Here is a 22,197-nt window from a genome sequence, read left to right as displayed (position 1 = left end):
GGGATTCTCTCTCTCTCTCTGCCCTTCCCCTGCTCTCACTCTGTCTCTCTCAAAATAAACTTAAAAAAAAATGTTTGAGAAGGGAAGTGAAGTCTTGCAGCTAATTTGGCTTCTTTTTTATTATATGCGTATAGAATCTCATTTCGAGAAGTGACAGATGACCTGCTGTGAAGGTCTACCTACCGTAATTCCACTCTTTCAGATACACTGTGTATATAAATAGATTTATAGATCTAGTTTTTACTATGTCAAATGCCTTTGAAATGCATTATTTAAATATTTTTATATAACTGGTCAGGAAAAAGATTACCTGAGGTTGTAAACACTGCGGAAAATAATGTTTAAAAGAAGTCACAGACATTTTTATCCAGAAAAAAGTGATGGAACTGTTGACTAAATATTGACTATAAATCTTCAGCCACCCACTATCCACAGGTGCCAATCTGCCTACAGTTATACACAATTTAGATAATATGTTTTTGATGCCAGAATACACAGGAAGTTTCTTGAATCCTTTAAAAATAAAATCATTAACCATCTTGAGCCACTTTGGTCTTCTTCTCCCTTAATACCTTTCATCTTCCTAAGTGAGATCAGAATGACCTAACTGGGACAAATGCGCTGAGCTCTATGCTTAGGCCTGGATTCTTTATTGAACTAATAGATGAACATTGATTATTGCCAGTGCAATTCCAAAATTTAAAATTGAGCTGGGATCTATGGACTGGAGTGTGATAGCCATGGGAGCAAAATGTCTGCCCCGAGTTTCATAGGTGGTTAGGGGTGGGTGGATTTGATGGGCATTTGGTGGTGTATGGGGTGGAAAGCTAAGAAAAGAGAGAAGATGAAGAGGAAATTAGTCTTCTACTTTTGGGTTGATAATGAAATTTTCCCAAGAAAGTGAAACTGTCCTGGGAACTGTCTCAGGGCAAGAATGAGTGAGAATTAGAAATCTGGAATCATCGATTCAACCTTTATTGTATGCAAATGGAAAATAGAATTGGCTTTGTTATTGACAACATTTAGGACATCAGGGCTCTGAGTTAAAGATGGGCCTGGTTCTTGGCATCAGAATTCCTCAAGTCCTGTAAACTTGACCCAGACGGTGATCTTGTCACTGGAGATGAATTTGCCATCTCGTTTGTGGCAGTGAGGAGCAATAACCAGATAATGCATCATTGAGCCTCTTATTTGGGAAGGATAAATAGTAGGAAAAAAACCCTTTATGACTTTTTTTTTTTAAAGAGACTATTTTTAGAGTAGTTTTAGGTTGATAGCAAAATTGAGTGCAAAGTAGAGAGTTCCTCTATGACTCCTGACCCCACACAGCTTCCCCCTTTTATCAGCAGGAGTGACAAGTGATGAACCTACATTGACACATCATTATTATCCAAAGTCCATAATTTACTTACTGTTCACTTTTGGCGCTGTATAGACAAACGTATAATGACATGTATCCATAATTATAGTATCATGCAGAGTATTTTCATCGCTTCAGAAATCTCTGTGTTCTGCCTCTTCATCCATTTCTCCCCCCAGCTCTTGACAATCAGATATTTTTAGTGTCTCCATAGTTGTAGCCTTTTCTAGAATGTCATCTAGTTGGAATCACACAGTGTGTAGCCTTTTCAGATTGGCCTCTTTTACTTAGTAAAATGCATTTAAGTCTCCACATCTTTTCAGGGTTTTATCACTCATTTCTTTTTAGCCCTGAATAATATTCCATTGTCTAGAAATAAAACAGTTTATTTACCTACTGACGGGCATTGTGGTTACTTCCAAGTTCTGACAATGAATGAAACTGATGTCATCATCTGTTTGCAGGTTTTTGCGCAGACCCGTTTTCAACTCCTTTGGATAAATACCAAGGAGTGTAATTGCTAGATTGTATGTTAGGAGCGTACTTAGTTTTGTACAAAACCACCAAACTGTCCTTCAAAGTTGCTGTACCATTTTTGTATTCTTACCAGCAGTGAATGAGAGTTCCTATTGCTTCACATCCTGGCCAGCATTTAGTGTGGTCAGCATTGTGGATTTTGGCCATTCTAATAGGTGTGTGAGTGGGAGTACCTCATTGTTTCTGTTTGTATTTCCCTGATGACATATGATGTGGGGAATCTTTTCATAAACTTATTTGCCATCTGTATATCTTCTTTGGGTGAGGTGTCTGCTTACTACTTTCATGGTTCAAAAATTTGTGATGGATGTACACATTTTTTTTATTTTTTAAATTTTGTAAATATTTATTTTTGACAGAGAGAGACAGAGCGTGAACAGGGGAGGGGCAGAGAGAGAGGGAGACATAGAATCTGAAAAAGGCTCCAGGCTCTGAGCTGTCAGCACAGAGCCCAACGTGGGGCTTGAACTCACAGACCCAGAGATCATGACCTGAGCCGAAGTCGGATGCTCAACCGACTGAGCCACCCAGGCGCCCCTGGATGTACACATATTTAATTATAATAATCAAGAGGTGGTTTTAGCTCTTGATTTTAGCTCTAATGTTTTTTTTTTTTTTTTTTTTTTTTACTGATTTTCAAGTAACAGTACTGAATCCTCACTCTCTCCTTTCTTTTTCCCTCCTTTCCTTCTTTCTTTCATAAGATAGTTCAGTGCCTAATACATGGCAGTCTCTAAATGGTATCTAACATGTGTCAGTGATATATAATGATGAAGAAAATAGACATGGCCTTTGTCTTCAGCCCTTGGAGGGAGATGGATAAAAGTGATATAGTCTACAAATAATTATAAACTGGGATAAGGTGATCAAGGAAAAGGAAAGAGAACTATGAGAGTATATTATTTATTTAGCAAGTACTAGCTATGAGAGTGTAGGGTGGGTGAGAAGGTTCCAGAACAAGTGCAAGGGACCAAGATTGGAGTGGGCCAGGGGTAACAAGAACTGAAAGAAGGCCACTGTGCCTGGGGTACCTAGAGCAAGTGGGAGGGAGGCAAGAGAGCTGGAGGAGTAAGCAGGAACGAAATGGGGCAAGGGGTACACTTTTTCAGTGAGCAGTAAGAGAACCAGATGTTAGCATTGTGGAACTGTCCCCTAGCTGCCTGTGGAAATTCCATAGGATGCAGGCTGGGGCAGGAAAGAGAAGAGCATGTTAGCTTGCAGCAGAGTAGTGATGGAGATGAAAGAAGAGGATTGATTCGAGAAACGTTTAGGAGGTAGAACAGTTTTGTAATCTACTTTCTCCACTGGACATATCGTGGATATCTTTCTACATTTCAAAAATGTAGATCCACATAAGTAGATTTCCATTGTAGTTCTTTGTATGGATCAATAATGACATATTCAATAATCTCTTATTGATGGACTTTTTTTTCAATTATAAATGACTCTGCAAAGAATATCCTTTATGTATTAATTGTCTGGTTATTCCCTTAATGGATATTTTACATTTGATGCCAAAGTAACTCCCAGAAACTCTATGCCCATTTATTCTCTCATAATAAGTGTGTAAGAATTCTGCTTTCCATTCCCTTGCGAACCCAGTGTATTGTCAACATTAAAAAAACGTTTTTTTAATGTTTATATTTGAGAGAGAGAGAGAGAGAGAGAGAGAGAGAGAGAGAGAGTGAGTGAGTATGAGCGGGGTAGGGGCAGAGAGAGAGAGAGAGAGAGGGAGACATAGCATCTGAAGCAGGCTCCAGGCTTTGAGCTGTCAGCACACAGCCCGACGTAGGGCACGAACCCACGAACCGCGAGATCATGACCTGAGCTGAAGTCAGACGCTTAACTGACTGAGTCACCCAGGTCCCCCTGTATTGTCAATATTTTTAATGTTAGCTGGCTATGATCACAGTTACAGAAAATTAAGTGTCTTAACTTGTATCCTCTTGATCACTGATGACACCGGACATCTTTTCACGTGTTTACTGACCATTTATATTTATTCTTTTGTGAGTTATTTATTTCCTTTGCCCACTTATCCATCAGGCTGTTCTCCCTGTTGATTTGGTGTCATTCTTCTGTAACCCCTTTCGTATGTATATGATGTTTGCTCATGTTTTGTTTGCATTTTAATCTTGCTGACGGGATTTCCTAGTTTACTTTTTGTTTTGACTATATTTTTTCACTTTTGAGTACTTGAACCTGTCATCAGTCAGTGCTTTACTTTATGGGTGCTAGCTTTGCTGATATACTCAAAAGGGAGTCCTCCCTCCAAGGCTGTAAAATTATTTTCCAGTCCTTATTTTATACAATGAATTTGGTTGGAATTTGATATGAGGAATAGGGAAGCGTTGACTTATTTTTTTAGCAAGTACTAGCTAGCCAGTTGTCCCAAAACATTTTAATTGAATAACCACTGTTCCCCTCCCTGATTTGAAGTGCAGTCTTTTTTATTCACAAATCCTCAGATATATTTGAGCTCAATTCTGAACTCTGTATTCTTCTTCTGATCCCTCATCCTGTGCCAGATTCACGCTGTTTTAATTACTGTTATTTTGGAACACAATTTTCATATTTGGTAGTGCAGTTTTGCTTATGTTATTCTTCTTTGTGAGATTTTCCTAGTTATTTAAAAATATTTATTCTTGAAAATGAATTTTAGAATTATTTTGCCAAATTACTAAAATATCCTTTTGCAGTTTTGGTAGGGATTGAATTACATTTGTAGATTACTTTTACTGTAGCATTAGGGGTCATTACAAATTTTTTCAAATAGTGATGGTAGTGTTTTGATTTTGGAGCAAATAATACTTAGCATATATTGTGACCCATCCTTCAGAAATATATGAGAAATTGGCAAGCTATATGTTATGTAATTCAGTAAGTCACTCTATGGCTCTACATGATTTATTCATTCAATAAATATTTACTGATTTTGGTATATGGTAGCTGCCATTCTGGGTGCTGGGGATGCAATAGCGAACAGATAAGATCTCCTTTCTCATAGTCTTGAGAAGAGAAACATTGGAGTTTGCCTTCTCCGGTAGATGTGTGTGGGGGGTAAGGGTGGGAAGGCTTATGATAGCTACAGATAACTCTTTCCAAAAATACTTGGCTTTCTTTCCTAAAAAACTGAGTTGGAGTTGATCATGAGGGCAAAGGTTTTGTTTTGTTTTTAATATGGGAGACATTAGAACATATTTATCTGCTGCAGAATGATCTCTAGACAGGGAGAAAATAAGTATACAGACAAGAAAGGAAGTACCTGCAGGTTCCAGTTCCCTGAAGGTGAGAGTACAGGAAATGTACTTCCCAAATGGAGTGTTAGCTTTGAAAGAAGGAAAGAAATTAATAAGAGGAAATTCAGGGAGGATGGGTCCAGAAACAAGGAGATTAGTGTTTATTTCACTACTGGACTTAGAAGTGCTTTTGGATAGGCAATAATTAAATTTATAATATTTTGCCTGTTTATTCATCACTTCCAGCAAACAATGGAATGTCTTGTTCCAGTGTTAAGCTGAGGCATCATAACTTTGTTTGAAATGGAATTATATTCAGTCTTTAAACCAGGGCTTTGAACAATTTCCGGCACGTATCTGGCACTTAATATTTATTGAGTAAATATGCAGATTAGTGAATGAACTAATTTATATGGTTTTATTGCCAAATAGAATTTTCATACTGAACAGGTAATGTCCTATCTCCCATATACACTTGCACTTCTGTGTCCCTACGTAATGTGTATTTAACTCTTTCATGTGGATAGCAGAGAAGGCACTGGGCTTGGGGACAGCTCATTTGGGTTTTCTAATTTGCACAGCTGCTTTCTAGCTAGTTACTTAACATTGGAGAAGTTATTTAGCTTCTCTGGGTTTTTACTTTTGTCATTCTAATATGAAGCAATTGGGATAAATCAGTGGTTTTTCAATCCTTTTAAACCATTGGGCATTTTCTTCAAATGGAAGCTTTTCTGGAGCCCAAAATGTAAAGCAGATAATCTGGGACTCATCAGCTGAAAATGGAGATGTGAGAGAGTGAACCCTAATCCGTTCACAACAGTATCCTTCATCCTGTTTTCAGTATTTCTGAGTCTTGTTAGGGGTCCCCAAAGGGAGCAAAATCTAGAAACCTAATAAGATTATTTCTAAGGTCTTTAACAATTGCATAAGTGATGAATGTACATTCTCATGTGATTTTTAATAATCCTGTGAAGTAAGGAATACAGTAAAACCTTGGATTGCGAGGAACTTGTTCTGCAAATGTCCTGCAAGACAAGCAAACATTTCTAATAAATTTTAACTTGGTAAACGAGCACGTAATATGAATAGTATCTGACACCGAATGTCACTTGATATGACAGCCAGTGGTTCTTCTCTCTCTCTCTCTCTCTCTCTCTCTCTGCAGGATTGTGGTGATCGTATCCCATGCTCAGGCCACAGCATTTGGCAGAAATCAGTGATTTTTCAGAACTCTGGGAGGTGCCCACAACTGGCACTAGTGTATTTTTTGTCACTTCAAAGCACCTATGGTGCTTTTCAATTACAAGAGGAAGCTTAGGAATGTTTTGCTTCATTCTAGGTCATTGGATAGGTACCTTGTTAACGTTGCAGGAAAAGAAAAAGATTCCATTGAGTCAATAGACAGCAGTGATTCTGTTAGTGATAGTGAAAGTTGTCCTGCACAATAACCCTTCTTGTCTCTCTCACACCAACCATGAAGGTTTTCAAAGGTAAATGGAGGTTAATTTATTTTTCTTTATATTTTGTATTTTCTTTATTATTTTGTATTATATTACAGTATTGTAATCATTTTTACATGAATATTTTTGGGTTGTGGAACGAATCATCTGAGTTTCCGTGATTTCTTATGGGGAAATTCACTTTGATATATGAGTGTTTTGGATTACACACATGTTTCCGGGAAGAATTATGCTCGCGAACCAGGGTTTTACTTTACATAGTATTATTATATCTTTTACGGGTTTGGAAACTGAGGTTCAGAGTTTATCATTTGCTGTAATCTCTTTATTGGTGAATGGAGGAACTGGGATCAGAGCCCCAGTCCTCTGTTCCTTGTTCTGGCCGTCCTTTTGTTACTGTCAAATGATTTCCCCCACTGGCTTTATGTTAATTCAGTGGAGTCTCTGGTTAAACTATCTGAAAGGATTTCTGCCAGAAACCATTACTGTTTACTTATATTACAGTTCACATGCTCACATATGTCATAAAGCCACTTAAATGTTTTCCTAAATATTGTTCTACACCTGCATTAGCCAAGTTACAGAACCTTTAATCAAATAGCTAAGAAATAATGAGCTGTGAGGAATCATTATAATTTCTCAACAAAAATCTTTAAAATGCAAATTAAATGAATTGACTGAACACTTAAATCTGTTTAATTTTGAAATCAGTTTCACTTTTTAAAATAATTTCCACTTTGAGACAGACGAAGCACATAGTTTTAATTTGAAACATATAAAACTGAGAAATCCATTTAAACCCAAATGCATATTAAAGACTTCAGAGCTAATTGAGATTAAATACTGGGTTGGACTAGGGTGACAGTTTGGGTGGCCACATCAAGTAAGGACTGTCTCCCCAGATTAACTGCCCTGGCATGTTCTGGATTTTCATGTCTTAGCTTTCTCATGCTGACCTCTCCCTTGGAATGCACTTCTCAGTCAGGTAAAAATATTACTCATCCTTCAAGGCCCATTTCAGAAGCTCCTTTCTCTCTAAAGCTCATGCAGTGTCATGGCTCCTCTTCCTTTTTGGACAGAATTAATCTTCTTCTTTCCCTCGGGGCTCCCCTAGGAGCTTTGCAGAGTGTGGGTAATACTCTTTACATGGTCATATAGCCAGTTGTAAAACTCCGTCCTCCTTGCTAGGTTTTAATTTCTGCAAGAGCAGATAACATTAAGCATTTTTAAGTGTGTTTTTTTCCCTACTGTAACGGTACTGTATACTCAATGAGAGAAAATTTGGAAAAATTATAAAACGTTTAAATTAAAAAGAATTAATTTCATTGATCCATTGCCTTAATACAACCAGTGCTTAGAATCTGAAATAATTCTCTCTAATGTTTTCCTCATTATGGACAAATAAATGTTGACTTTAGTCAGGTAGGCATTGTTGATGCTAGAAGGTAGCGGACGACTATAAATCTATCTTGTCTGACTCTCGATGTCCAAAGTAGTCACCTGGCAGGCATATATTTATGTCTATTCTATGTCTCTCTATATATTATTTTATGTATATTTAGACTAGAGAGGGGAATTTGCTCAGAGTATGGACAAGCTTGTCTGGAAAGCACTCTAGAAAGTCAAGAAAGCATTATGTGAAGGCACTTGACTCTGAAAATCCCATCAAGAAATTTAGCAGAGGTGAATGAATTCCAGCCTTTGGCCAAGTGAGAACCGCTCTTCATTGAACTGAGGAAATGGACATGTATCCCAAAGGAGGAATGCATGCTCCCGTAGGTTCTCACAGTTAAGGGTCTGAGGGTGACTGGGACAAGAACCATGACTCAGTGGCAGTTTTATCATCATCACGCTTAGGAGCACGTTGCTTACACTTTGAGCACAGGCCCTGGCAGTTGTTTACCTCAAGCTCTACTCCATTTCCTGCTTCTTTTGGCACAACCGATAGTCCGCCAAGGTTATGAAAGCCGGGCCCCAGAACAGCGAGAGAGGTGTGCTTGCCATAGGAACCACACTGATGGTCAGTGGTATTCCTTTAACGGACATCGACAGTGTGATGGGGGCTGTCTTATTCGCAGAAGCTGAGTGCACGTGTCCACGAAGATGGATCACGACTACTAGAGCTCCTGGGTGACAAAACTTAGTCTCAAGTTTTCCACCTGTAGGATACCGTTAGTTGAGACCCTCTTGTTTTTTTATAACATTTTTAAAGAGTATAACATCTGTGCAAGCTCCTTGTAGAGACTTTATAAAATGCAGAAATGTATGAAGATGTAAATCAAAGTCAACCATACATCTACCACGCATAAATAACTACTGTCAGTGCTGTCATGTATTGACCTTCAGTCTTTTTCTGTTAATGTGTAGGTACACAATGAGTGTAGTATTATATATAAATATGCTGTCCTATTTTTCATTTAACTTGAACTAGCTATGTTTTGATACAGATTATTTTTAAGTTAAGGGAATATTCAAACAGCATTTAGAAGTTAGCTTAATATTCTGTCATACAGATGAACTAACATTAAGTTAACCATTCCTCTATTGTTCCATAGTCCAGCTGCTTCTAGTTATTTTCAGTGTTATATAGAACATTTCAAAGATTGTCTTTTTGTAGAAGTTGTACAAATTTCTAAATATTTCCCTAGGGTAATTATATAATATAGGGATTATTTGAATAAGAGGTATGAATTGCCTAAGAAGAGTCTTTATTGATAAATGTCTGTCCAGAGAAGTTTAGACATTTGCTATTCTACCAGTAATTGTTCCAGTACATCCTTAAAAAAGTTATATTAAAAATGTTTGCTATTCTTGATAAATATAAACAGTAACTCACTTTTAAAAATTTAGGGGCGCCTGGGTGGCTCGGTCGGTTAAGCGTCCGACTTTGGCTCAGGTCATGATCTCACGGTTTGTGAGTTCAAGCCCCGCGTCGGGCTCTGTGCTGACAGCTCAGAGCCTGGAGCCTTTTTCAGATTCTGTGTCTCCCTCTCTCTCTGCCCCTCCCCTGTTCATGCTCTGTCTCTCTCTGTCTCAAAAATAAATAAACGTTAAAAAAATTTAAAAAAGAAAAAATAAAAATTATACCCTTTAGATTACTAGTAGTTGATAATTTTTTTTTTGTATATTTTTCTACTTGTGTCTTCTGCATAAATTCTTAATGTATTTTATGTGGGGTCTTAATGTTCTTAGTCATTGATTTCTTGTTTGTCATAAATATGATATTGCTTGTTGGTTTAAGGTAGATATAGTTTATAAGATTAAGACTGTTGCCTTATAGTTTTTTTCCTTTCCTTTCCTTTCTTTTCTTTTCTTTTCTTTTCTTTTCTTTTCTTTTCTTTTCTTTTCTTTTCTTTTCTTTTCACTTAGAATATAAGTAGTATATCATGATGAGTTAAAGCCTGGTTTTGGAAATAAAGTGTTAGACAAATTCTTTAATGTCTTCTATTAGATGTTAATTAAAAAATTTTTTTAAATGTTTTTTTTTGAGAGAGAGGGAGAGAGACAGAGTGTGAGCAGTGGAGGGGCAGAGAAAGAGGGAGACACAGAATCTGAAGCAGGCCCCAGGGTTTGAGCTGTCAACACAGAGCCCTATGTGGGGCTCGAACTCACAGACCGCGAGATCATGACCTGAGCTGAAGTTGGGCACTCAACCGACTGAGCCACCCAGGCACCACTAAGCCTTAATTTTTAAATGGAGTTCTGTGATGCCATCCTCTGGATATAGTAATGAGATGGTTAAAGAAGATAATATACCTAAACCATAACAGAGGGTCTGGCACACAGGAGGTGTTCGATCAATATTAGCTATTATTTTTACTTATGTTAGGAAAATGTGGGCATTTTCTGAAACTTCTTTTTAGTATATCTATTGAGCAAATGCTATCAGATTTATCTCGTCTACTAATAGATTCTTACATTGATGCAGTAAAGTACTCGGCTGCAGTGGAATGTTATTTTTATATGTTCTCAAATTTGATTTGCTCCTAATTATTTTTTTAAAGAGTAAATATTAATGTTGGGCTTTTAATAATCCTTCAGCTGGAAGTTACCAACTTAATCAATTGATTATTTGGACTTAATCCCTAAATGCTAAGAGAATCCTGAAGATTCTGCAAGAAAATAAAATCAGTATTTTAATTATTTATGTATCAGATATTTATTTAGTGCCCACAACTGAAATCGAAAAATGTTGTCAGGTAATTTTGTTGGCCACAATGGCCCAACCACACTTTTGTTTGGCTTTTCTAAGTTATTGGGAGTAATTAAGTGAGAAAAGATGGCACACTTTGCAGGGCTCCCAGGTCCTACTTTATGTTTCTGTGGCTCAGGGCTGGCATTTTTTTCCACCTTCAGATTTGTTACAAAGATTGAAATACTGAAGACTATATGAACTTATTGTTAAAATCAGACTGAATCAGGACTTCTGTTTTCTTTCTCCTGATGAGATACAATGAAAAAAATGTTGAATGATGATGATAAATGACTTTAATCTGCTTTTGGACCAAAAATGGAGTGCAGCATTATCCGAGTGATTTATTCTTTTAAAAAATCTCTAAAGTGAACATACCTAGTAGTCTGACATAATATACTGATAAAAATTTAGTAAGTGGTTTTCAACCATTTTTTATAAAAATGCAGAAGACTCCTCCCTGCTTGTCTCAATTGAGAAAGTAGGAATAAGTAAATTTGTTTTGTGGTTTCTTTTCAGAAAAGAGAAGAAGTGCCTCTGTGACAGATTTGTGTGCGAGGTAGGGAAGCCTTGTTCCACGATCTGGCAATCTCACAAACCGCAAGGCTGGGATCTTTATATCACTTAGAAACTTTTGAATCGAGTCCAGCTCTTTCCCACTGGGGAACGTCCACTTAGGCTGGGCCCTCCCATGGCCATGCTCAGAAACTGCTTTCAAAAGAGCCTGTCTTTCTCCCTGTCTCTCTTTTCAGTTCCGCAGGCGTGGGGGAAAGAAAAGACTTCTTTTAATGTACTGAAAATAACATCCACTTAAGAATTCTGAACCTCAGTGTAGTATCTCATTTTTCTGGTACTCTTGGTGGAGTTCCAGACACATAAATATTTCAGATACCTAAACTTTCCTACCATAAGCACCACACCATTTTAAGAATATGACTTTTTGTTTTTTAAAGTTTATTTATTTGAGAGAAACAGAGACAGTGCAAGTCGGGGAGGGGCAGAGAGAGAATCCTAAGCAGGTTCCATGCTGCCAGCGCAGAGCCTGATGTGGGGCTCAAACCCTCAAAGCCGTGAGCTGAAACCAAGAGTCAGAGGCTTAACCGACTGAGCCACCCAGGCACCCCAAGTATGTGACATTTTTGATTGAACTGATTATTAGAGGTATTGCCACTTCTCTTTAAGAGCAGAGGGTACAGGGCATGATATTTCATGCTTCAGTCTTTCAGATAAGCCTATTGATAATACCGTGTTGTAATAATAAAAGCGAGTGCTTCTGTGGTCACTCCCTGTGGGTCAGGCACTGTTCTAAGTCTCCTGCAGCTTCAAGTTATTTACTTCCACTTTCATTTCCATACAGCCCTATGCCATAGGAATAGTGATGGTGTTCATTTCGCAGAGGGGAGACTGAGGCGCAGAAAGGTTGAGAAACTTGTCTGAGACTGAAAGGTCACCAGCAGAAGCGCTGGGGTTCAGACGCATGCAGCGGGGTTCAGAATCTGTGTCCTTAACGACCACATGGTGCTCCCTCTGCACCTCTTGTGGTGCTCCCTCTGGGCCAGTGAAGGCTGTTTGCTTTGCTCTTGTGCATTTGGAGTTCTTCCATCTGTATGCGAAGGGGTCTCCTTAAGCTTCCCTGCTGTCATCTGCTATTTCTCTCCCTTTTCATCCTTTCTGCCTTTCAATTTGCTGCTATTCGTTGGATTTGGATTTGGGAAATCAGAATAAAAAAGCTTATTAGAATTGCATATTGTCACCACTTATAAACTTAGTGTGCTGCTCTCTTAGGAGAAAATTGTGTGAGCAATAGTACATGAATCTGTCTGTGGATTTTGTTTGTTAATCTCTGCAAGTCTTGGTTCTGAATAAGGAAGAAAATCCAGCATTTGTAAGTGCCCTGGTAACAAGGACAATACTGATAGTTATTTGTTGAGTATCTACCGTCATTCTGCACTAGATGCTTAACCTCTGTTTCCTTATTGCAAACCCTTGTCGGCTCCTAGAGTGGGGCATGAGCTCCCCGTATTCACAGAAGAAGGAAGTAGGTCTCTGAGAGGTTAAGAGACTTAACCAGTTTGCACCCAGCTAGTAAGCTAACACTCAGGTGTAGGGCTTGCTGACTTCAACGCCCTTGCTTTCTCATTCTGCCCTTTTGCCTTAGGTATTACTCTGTTTTCTTTAGCGTACATTATTGCAATTTAAATAATCTTACTCGTTGGTAGCTTAATTACGATGGTGTGTTCAGACGCGTGCTTTGAAGTGTGGACTTAGGGAACAAAGCGGTCTGAGGCTTTCTGTTAGAAACAGTGTAAGAAATTTTTGAAGAGTTGTTTTAAACATCATTCAATCGTGTTTGTAACCCCAACATATATGAGACGATGGATTTCGATGTGTCTAAACTCTGGAAGTCCAACTTGGCATTGTTGCTGTGGGGCATGGGACATGGATTAGGGTGAGGAAGGGGGAATGGCCAGCAAGACACGAAGCCAGGAGACATTTTGGATGTGGAATGAACAGAAGTTTTGACCTATTGGGAAGTGGTAATGACAGATGGGTCAAGAATGACTTTCGGGGCCCCTGGGTGGCTCAGCTGGTTAAGCATCCAACTCTTGATTTCAGCTCAGGTCAGGATCTCATGGTTTGTGGGATCAAGCCCTGCATCGGGTTTGCACTGACAGCTTGGAGCCTGCTTGGGATTCTCTCTCTCTCTCTCTCTCTCTCTCTCTCTCTCTCTCTCTCCCTCTCTCTCTCCCTCTCTCTCTCCCTCTCTCTCTCCCTCTCTCTCTCCCTCTCTCTCCTCTCTCTCTCCCTCTCTCTCCTCTCTCTCTCTCCTCTCTCTCTCTCCTCTCTCTCTCTCCTCTCTCTCTCTCCTCTCTCTCTCTCTCTCTCTCTGTGTGTGTGTGTGTGTGACATAATAAATAAACTTAAAAAAAAAAAAAGATTTCAAGTTTGTAGTTAATTTGAATTTGAAAGAGATCTTACGGCCTGAGATGTGGAATATAACAGATGGAATGACTTTTGAGGGAGAATGTGAGTTTTATTTTAAACATTTAAGGGTGATGAACTTGAGGGACACACAGGAAGAAGTGCCTAGCAGAAATCTGATAAAAAGGCAGAAATCTGATTATCCTCATAGTTAACAGGGATTCCACAGGTTCCTGATGAGCAACTTGGTGTTTTTGATGAAAATGGATTGTCATATATGTCAAACATTTATGGATTGTCTTCCGGTATTCATTCTTCCTTTTGCCTTTCTTGAAAATACTCAGATCTACTCTAGAAAACTCGTCTTTTTCATTCTCAGCCAAGCTCTTTGAATGGGGCTAACCTACCCTCTACTTAGTAGATAGGCTTTCAGAACTTAAGCTTACCACCACATGCATCTCCTGACTCCTCAGGATTAGTTTTATCAATTAGAATGCTTTGAGCTGCAAGTAACAGGACATCCGAGTAAAAGCGTCATAAGGACCGGGAGGTTATCCCCCGCAGCAAGATTTCTGGAAGAAGGTGGCTCTAAATGTTTTCCCGTGACTCAACAGAGTCACTCTCTAGATCCACCTAAGACTCTCAGAGTCACAAGATGGCTGCCACAGTTCCAAATACCACTTCTTTATATAAAAACATGCAAAGAACGGTAGAGGGACTTATATTTCTTTGTACTATTAAAGGGAGAAATCTTTTCCAGAGGCCTCAAGTAGACTTATCTAAAGGTTCTCTTGATCAGAATTGCCTGGACCCTAAACCAGTCACTGGAAAAAGTAATGGTGTTATGATTGACTTAGTCCAATTATGGTTTATTCCTTAAGACTGAAGGCGTGCCCCCACTTCCCCGAGCCCATTGCTGCTTCATACTTGAACAAAATCAACGTTCTGTTATCGAGGAGGAAGGGGACAACAGCTATCGAATAGACAACATAGAGTCTGTTGGCTGGGGCCTGTGATTCAGTAGACACAAGTAGATCTTTGCAGGGCATCCTTCTGGCTCTTCCAAGAGACCTAGAAACGTCCTCTTTCTGTGGACTCTGTGATAGGTGGCTCTGATATCTAAAACTGCTGCCGCCACTACTGTTGCTCTGGAGACAGTTCACCTGAAGACAAAGACAATACACAGAGTAGGACACAGCTGTGAGAATCACAGCACAACATAGTGGGAGCCTTGATTATATGGTGGACGTTTGGATCAAGCTATAACTAAAGCTGATTCTACCTCAAGGTGTCCAGTTGTAGGAGAAAAGCCATTCTCTGTTTTTACTTAAGCCATGTTAGGCTAGATCTTTTGTTACATGCAGTGTGAATAATTTTTATAGTAAAAGGGGTGGGAATTTGAGCAATGAGGCCTCCTGTTTCTTTTTGTCCTAATGAGGAGGGAGTCTTGATATCATTTTCAGTTTAATAGTGTTGAACACGATTGGTAAAATTCTACTGTGTCTTTTATCTTTGTAGCAAGGAAATTTTTTTACTCCAGGCAACTAGAGGGACACCTTTCTATTTGAAGAAGGCAGTGAGGACAAGATAGCAGTATTGCCCCAGAGACAAATAACTTTGAAGTTCTGGGAGAAATATAAATAAATAGACCCCTCCAAAATCTCCTGTATTTCGTGAATAGAGCAACACCATTTTTCATTTTCCCTGCCCAAATGATTCTTCCAGATAGTACTCAAAGTAAGCTGCCCTATCCGAGATTAAATGAGGCATTCATGACACATACTCTTAAGTCGACGATCTGCTCTTACTAGGCCTAGAAAGTGGTGCCTTACTTACGGACACAAATGTCAGTGTCTCATAACCTCTTATTTCACTCTAATCATCTCTGTCCTCTTCAAACAGCTGGAAACTTGATAATATTTTATTTTTGTCTTTTAAGAGTGATTTGGTTTAAAATAAGCGAATAGGTAAGCAAAAAGTGCTTTAAGCCTGCTTCTTCAAAATGAGCAATGCCTCTGTCCTCAGGGGCTGTCAGATTTATGCCCTTAGATGAACAATAATTACATTAATAACTTTAAGGGCTAATTAGCATTTTACAGTAAACACATTGTTCATCAGACTAAGGGGAGGGACGGCTGTATCCTTTCTGCAGAATAATTGCTTTTCAAAATCAGAGCCCATTTATCTTACTTCAGCGATACATGCCACCAACTGACCAAGATGTACCTCTGTGCTGATTCTTCCTGAACCCCAGTCTGGTTAATTCTTACAACAGAAAATGCAGAGATGCAAAGAGGAAAATATGAATTAACTTTAGTTTCCACTGGATGAACCAAAAAAAACCCAAAAAACAAAACAACCAAACAACAACCAGAACCTTGTCATCTCTTCTTCACATACTTCACCTTTACCAGTGCTTTTCTCACTTCCTTTTGCTGAGGTCTTTATATGACGCGTTCAGTCTGAGACCACACTCCCTCTCTGCTCTCCCCAGTCTCCGTGCAATGCTGGAAATTGCCATGGGGACTTCTTTATTGCAAGTCCTGGAAATACACTTTGATTTCACTTTAGATATTGCAAGCTCAGAGCTAACTGTGGATAGATTTAAGAAGACTTTTCATCAGGATATTGACGCTCCTCCCCAGAAGCCCCCTTTTGGAGGTTTTCTCTGCCTGCAGCCACTCTCAGTACTTCCCTTAACCCACGGTTACAGCAACTCCAAATCGACAGTCTTGTCAGAACGAATGATCTAAAATAAACATCCTCTTGTCTGCCTGCATTACTAATCCTGACAAGGATGCTTCGCCTGTATCAACCCTGAGCCGACAGTCTTTCGAAGCACCCTGCTCATTGCTGTGGTCCAGCAGCAGATGGAGGGCAGACAGAAGGCCTGCTGATGGCTCATGACCTTACAACCCAAATGAAATCATCAAAGGACACCCACCTGCTTTCTCCCTCCTGGCAGTCTTCTCGGTGGTAATAGTTATCTCATTTAAGCAAAACCCTTGGAGTCAGTCAACAAATCACATGAGAACAACCCCAGCAGTAACCATTTTATGGGCAAAGACACTAGATAAGGGAGAAGAAGTAAATTTCAAGTCCACGGTTTTACAGTCTAGGCTCCCCTCTGATGTTTTCTTTGCTACTCAGAGCGCTCTAAAACTTTGATATCTTTGGGATTCATACTGGGCACTATCTAACGGTACCGACAACTATCAGTTAATAATAGACATTCTGTCTCTTTGGTCTTCGAGAATATTTTATAGGTTTTTTTCCTCACTCTTATTAAGCTTTATACTGTGAGCCTGAAGAATACAAAGAGAGGAGTTGCTAAGTTTGTGTATTCTATATCTTAGAACCAGGGAAACCAATGCAATACTATGAAGGGATTTTTCTATTCGTGTTTTAAGGTTTGGTGTCTTCTATAAAGCTGTTAAAATTCGACGTTACCGTTTTCCAAAGAGCCTTAACAAAAATTTTGAGGGAGCATAGTGATGCTTCAAAGCTGTTCAAATTGTATGTGCCTAGCACAAATTAAGTAGAAATTGCTTGATTATTAGGCTTATCTGATCAATTAAAATAGCCGATTGGAATAAAAGAAATCCACTTTTGTGCCGTAATTATCTGAACCGATTGTCTGTGTTACACTGTGAGTCATTATCATTTTTATACATCATTTCAAGAGACACAGCCTAAAAGCTTTCAAATTAGGTTTTTTATAAAGGAAAAAACCTAACTGTGGATGTTATTCTTAAATTTTCATTTTATATCATATTTATCTAGGCATCTCAGAAAGTCTTTAATACCATGGGAAAACTGAGAGGGAGAAAAAGAAAAGGCCACCATCCAGATTTTTCACAAGACCTTCTTAAATTGCTACATGTCCTCTCTTAGACTGACTATTTGCAGTACATATTCTATTCCTGGTAAGTTGCCCTGAGTGTCTCCTATTAATTCTGCTTAGAGTGTGGTTGTTTCCTTAAAATATATCCCAAGTCACACGTAAGCTCAGGTGCCGAATGCCAGGCCTTTAGAAATTAAAACAACAGCAACACAGAACTGTTTGCTTCATTATCAACCTGATTATTTTTGTCATACTTGATATAATTCGGAACTTTTACTAAAGACAATAAGGACAGTCATCAGCCTTGAGTGCTAACTTTCTGTGTAACTTGACTGGGCTACAAGGTGCCCAGATATTTGGTTAAACAACATTCTGAGTGTGTCTGTTGAGGGTGGTTTTGGGTGAGATTAACATTTGAATCAGTAGACTGAGTAAAGCAAATTACTCCTCCCATTGTGGGTTGGCAGGTAATTCACTGAGGGCCTGAGCAGAACAAAAAAGCTGAGTAAAGAAGAATTCACTCTGCCTGTCTCTGAGCTGGGCCATTGGTCTTCTCCTGCCTTTCCGAACTTGGACTAGGAAACCCATTGGTTTTCCTGGGTCTCCAGTTAAGTGTAGAGCTTGCCTGGGACTTATATAGCCTCCATAATCACAGAAGCCAGTTTCTTATAATATATACATATACCCTATTGGTTCATTTTCTCTGGAGAACCCTGCCTACTACATCAGCTTGCCAAAATCAACATAATTTTGAAAATGAAGTTATTTTCTAATCTTACTGTGTTAAGATTTATTTTTTAATATTCAGAGAAGTATCTAATCTGATCTTGATAGAATGTACCAATAGTGAACAATCTGCTGTTTAGCATTTTAGTCTTTTCTGATGTAATAGAGCCCTATTGACCCTTGGGAATCTGCAAGGAAGGCAGGGACATTAAAGTGTGTGCTTACATTCCCCCATAAACATGTTCAATTTGGCAGAAAGTACAAATTTCTCCTGTTTCAGCAGACCCTTCCTGAAAGGAACACCTCATATTTCAAAAAATGTAAACTAAACAATCTACTATTTGTTGGGACATAGATTAAATCTAATCTGAAACACAGTAAATGACCTACTAAGTGCAGGTTTCTGAAGTGAAGAATAACATAGATGCAGGATGTAATTTCACCCCCCACCCCAAATTGAGAGCCACAGTCTAAAAACAGATAAATGGCAATGCTGGGGAACCCATAGGAAAGGGCTCCAATAAGTACCTGCTCATTATCTCTCAGTCTCTCAGTGTTGTTCTTCCCTTGTTCCATTGTAATAGAGTTTACCTGGGTACCTGATTGCCCTGTTAGAGACTTCATTTCCCAGACTCCCTTGCAGGTGGATGTGGCTATGAGACTCTCTTCTCTCCAGTGAAATGTAAATAGGTGTTACCAAGTGCATCTTCTACAAGCGATTGTTTAGAAGGAAATTATTTGTTCCAGACTTCCTTTTCCCACTTTTCCCATGAGAACCACAGGCTGGAAAAGGGATATGGGGCGACCTCAACTTTGACTATGTAAATTCTGTGGCTTCCAAGTTGGAAGGAATGTATGTCTCTGAATGACCTCATGGAGCAGTGCTGCCTCACTTTCTATATAAAAGGGAAATAAATTTCTATTCTGTATTTTTGTTGTTGTTGCTATATCAGCTTAGTCTTTATTCAGCCTTGCTAATACAACTTACTGGCTTTTTAAAATGTTCACTTATTTATTTATTTTGAGAGAGACAGTGCGTGTGTTGCATGTGTGGGGGAAGAGAGAGAAGAGAGAGAAGAGAGAGAGGAGAGAGAGACAGAATCCCAAGCAGGCGCTGTGCTTTCAGTGTGGAGCCTGATATGGGACTCAAACTCGCCAACTGTGAGATCATGACCTGAGCCGAAATCAAGAGTCAGATGCTTAACTGACTGAGCCATCCAGGCGCCCCAGTTTTTCTTACTGAAACCTTAGCAGAATCCCTAGGTTTACCTAGTTGTTCCCTCTGATAATTCTCCTCCATAAATAACCAACTCCGTGCCTGCATACGCACCTATTCCTCACCATTGTTGCTCTGATTGCTGATCTTTTGGGGGCTTTTATACCCTAAAATAGTTCATATGTTATACGGAAAACCTTGTAAGTTAAAGCTACACTCCAAAGAGACATTTGAGACATGGACATATACTAAAGTTATTTTACTCATAAAGAAACTGTCTGCAAAGTATGAAGCTGAAGGCTTAAGGTTTTTAGCATATTTATTTTTTCATTCTCCTGTCTCTGTCTCTCTGTCTCTCTCTCTGTCTCTCGCTCTCTCTCTCTCTCATGAGTGGGCACACACACACACACACACACACACACTCTCAATCTGTGTATTTTAATAATAATGAGTTAGAATGGCTAATCACAGGGGTGCCTGGGTGGCCCAGTCGGTTAAGTGCCCAACTTTGGCTTAAGTCATGATGTCACAGTTCATGGGTTCAAACCCCGCGCTGGGCTCTGTGCTGACAGCTCAGTGCCTGGAGCCTGCTTCAGATTCTGTGTCTCCTGTGTCTCTGTCTCTCTCTGACCCTCCCCCACTCACACTCTGTCTCTCTTTCTCAAAAATAAATAAACATTAGGAAAAAAACCCCAGCAAATCACAAATTCAATAAGAGGCAACTTTTTTTTTTTTTAAGGAAAGATCAGATTGGAAAACTTAGTTTTCAAGAAAATCAACACCTAAAAAGCTACGCATTTAATGCTAGAAATCTATCTCTTAGATAATGCCCAAAATACTACTGGTAGTTTCAGGGAAAGTGACTTTCTCGTGGGAAAATAATAGATGAGTGAGGATATTTTATATCCAAATGTAAACCAAAACCTGTAAAAGTGTATAGGTAAAAATTCAGCATAGGTATACAGCCTTGATTCTTTTTCTTTAGAAAGGAATTGGTTGGTTTTTGTGAAAATGCCACCTTTAAGGAGTTGAGTACCGCTGCCTTTGTCTTTTACACATTTGATAGGAAAATCAGAATAAGGAGCCAACTGGGCTGTGTATAATAGATCTATGCATTCCTTTGACCTGTGAACAGGATCTGCTGGAATTGACTTGGAGGTGAGCTGATTTCACCCTTTCACACCACACCTCACAGAGAATCTGGATGGCCCTACTCTGTTTTAGGAATGGAGAGCACATTGTCAATGTGCCTCTATGAAACTTCTTTTTAAAAATACTTGCAAGCCAGAACCACACTCGAAAACTTTATTATATTAAAAAAATATATTCTATCAACAGGGTGATATTTGGTATCAGGTCAAAAATATGTTTATGTGCATTTTATGATCAAATGAATCACATTTTCTGTAGATGCTTTTCTTAAGTCAATAGGTAACTCTTTCCTACTTCCTCCAGATCTCATGTGAGGCCAGACTACTTATCTGTTGAAAAAAGAGAGGTTACAGGGTTACAGAAAGTATTTATTGGTTTATGATGAATTTATATATTACTTGATTTGTATATATTTATAGATATTTGCTAATAAATTATGCAATATTTATTCTACACTATGGGTTCAGTCATTCTTAACTAATCTCATGTTTTTCTTGTCTTTATAAAGGCTTACATTAAAATAGCCTCTGTATTATTGCTAACGACACCTAAATTGACTGGACAATACTGATAAATGATAAAATAGGATGCATTATTAATAATAACAATAAGACCAGAGTGGATAGACCAGGAAAGTAGAACCTTCTAGAAAATGCATAAGACATGTCTTTTCACTTGTGCTTGCTTTGTGTAGACAGATCCCTACTGACCTAAATCTGAAACTGTGAGGGCATAGTTAAACCTTTAATAGATAACTGGAAGCCAAAACGTTCAAGTGCAGGAGAATCTAAAAACTCAAAGTATTTAGAATGGTTTAAAGAGAAAATTTCGCATGGGTTTAAAAGAGGGTGGGTAGATAATTTTGTGTAAGATGCTAATTGATCTCTTTAGTGTTTTGAAAACCAGTTGCAAGCAAAATATAAAAATATACCTCTCCAACGAGGAGTTCAACTTTTTGGAATTCTAATATACACTAGTGTACTTCTCTATACCTTTTTGAAAATAGTAATATTTTTGGTTACAGTTTCTGTTCAAAATAAAACCTAAAGTTTTATGGTTTTGCTTTTTAGGTTGAAAAGTTACATTTTAAAGAGTTATGGGAATTTCCCTCCATTTGGAACAGACCATCTTTTTATTCTCGGAGAAATATAAAATATACAATTGTGGAATATTCCATTATGGTGGATATTGTTAGTTATGCAGATATAAAGCAAATACCAGCCCTTTACTCTCAGGATGTGTTGACAGTGAGGCAATTCAATAAAGATGCTTTATACGGAAGTGTTAAGAGTTGTGTTAAATAATGGAGATTTGCTGTATTATTTATGCTTTTATGGAGTAAAGTTGGTGAACTTCCCCCCAACCCCTGACACACACACACTCTAAATTTAAATACAGATACTGTATGCTTGAAAATTATGATTTGAGCTAGATAGGATTGCGAGGTAAGACAGGGCTCAGAGAGAAAGACACATCTGATTTTCTTGTCACTTCATCTTAGGGAAAAGATTGTAGCAGAGACTGGAAGACAATCAATTCGGATTGTTTG

The 22,197-nt window shown here is 38.6% G+C and overlaps 1 long non-coding RNA gene across 2 annotated transcripts in view; it reads left to right on the top strand.

The window, feature by feature from the left end:
* The window catches only part of LOC122203589, a 163,402-nt gene extending 141,517 nt beyond the window's left edge, over positions 1 to 21,885 (top strand). For both annotated transcript variants that reach the window (XR_006195259.1, XR_006195258.1), the window contains exons 7-9: positions 17,494 to 17,636; positions 20,563 to 20,654; positions 21,719 to 21,885. This is a non-coding gene — a long non-coding RNA (uncharacterized LOC122203589). The remainder of the gene's footprint in view (positions 1 to 17,493; positions 17,637 to 20,562; positions 20,655 to 21,718) is intronic.
* The last annotated feature ends 312 nt before the right edge of the window (positions 21,886 to 22,197 follow it).

The sequence above is a fragment of the Panthera leo genome, chromosome D3 (assembly GCF_018350215.1).
Source record: "Panthera leo isolate Ple1 chromosome D3, P.leo_Ple1_pat1.1, whole genome shotgun sequence".
NCBI classification, from domain to species: Eukaryota; Metazoa; Chordata; class Mammalia; order Carnivora; family Felidae; genus Panthera; species Panthera leo.
This window is presented reverse-complemented; position numbering and strand designations above follow the sequence as displayed.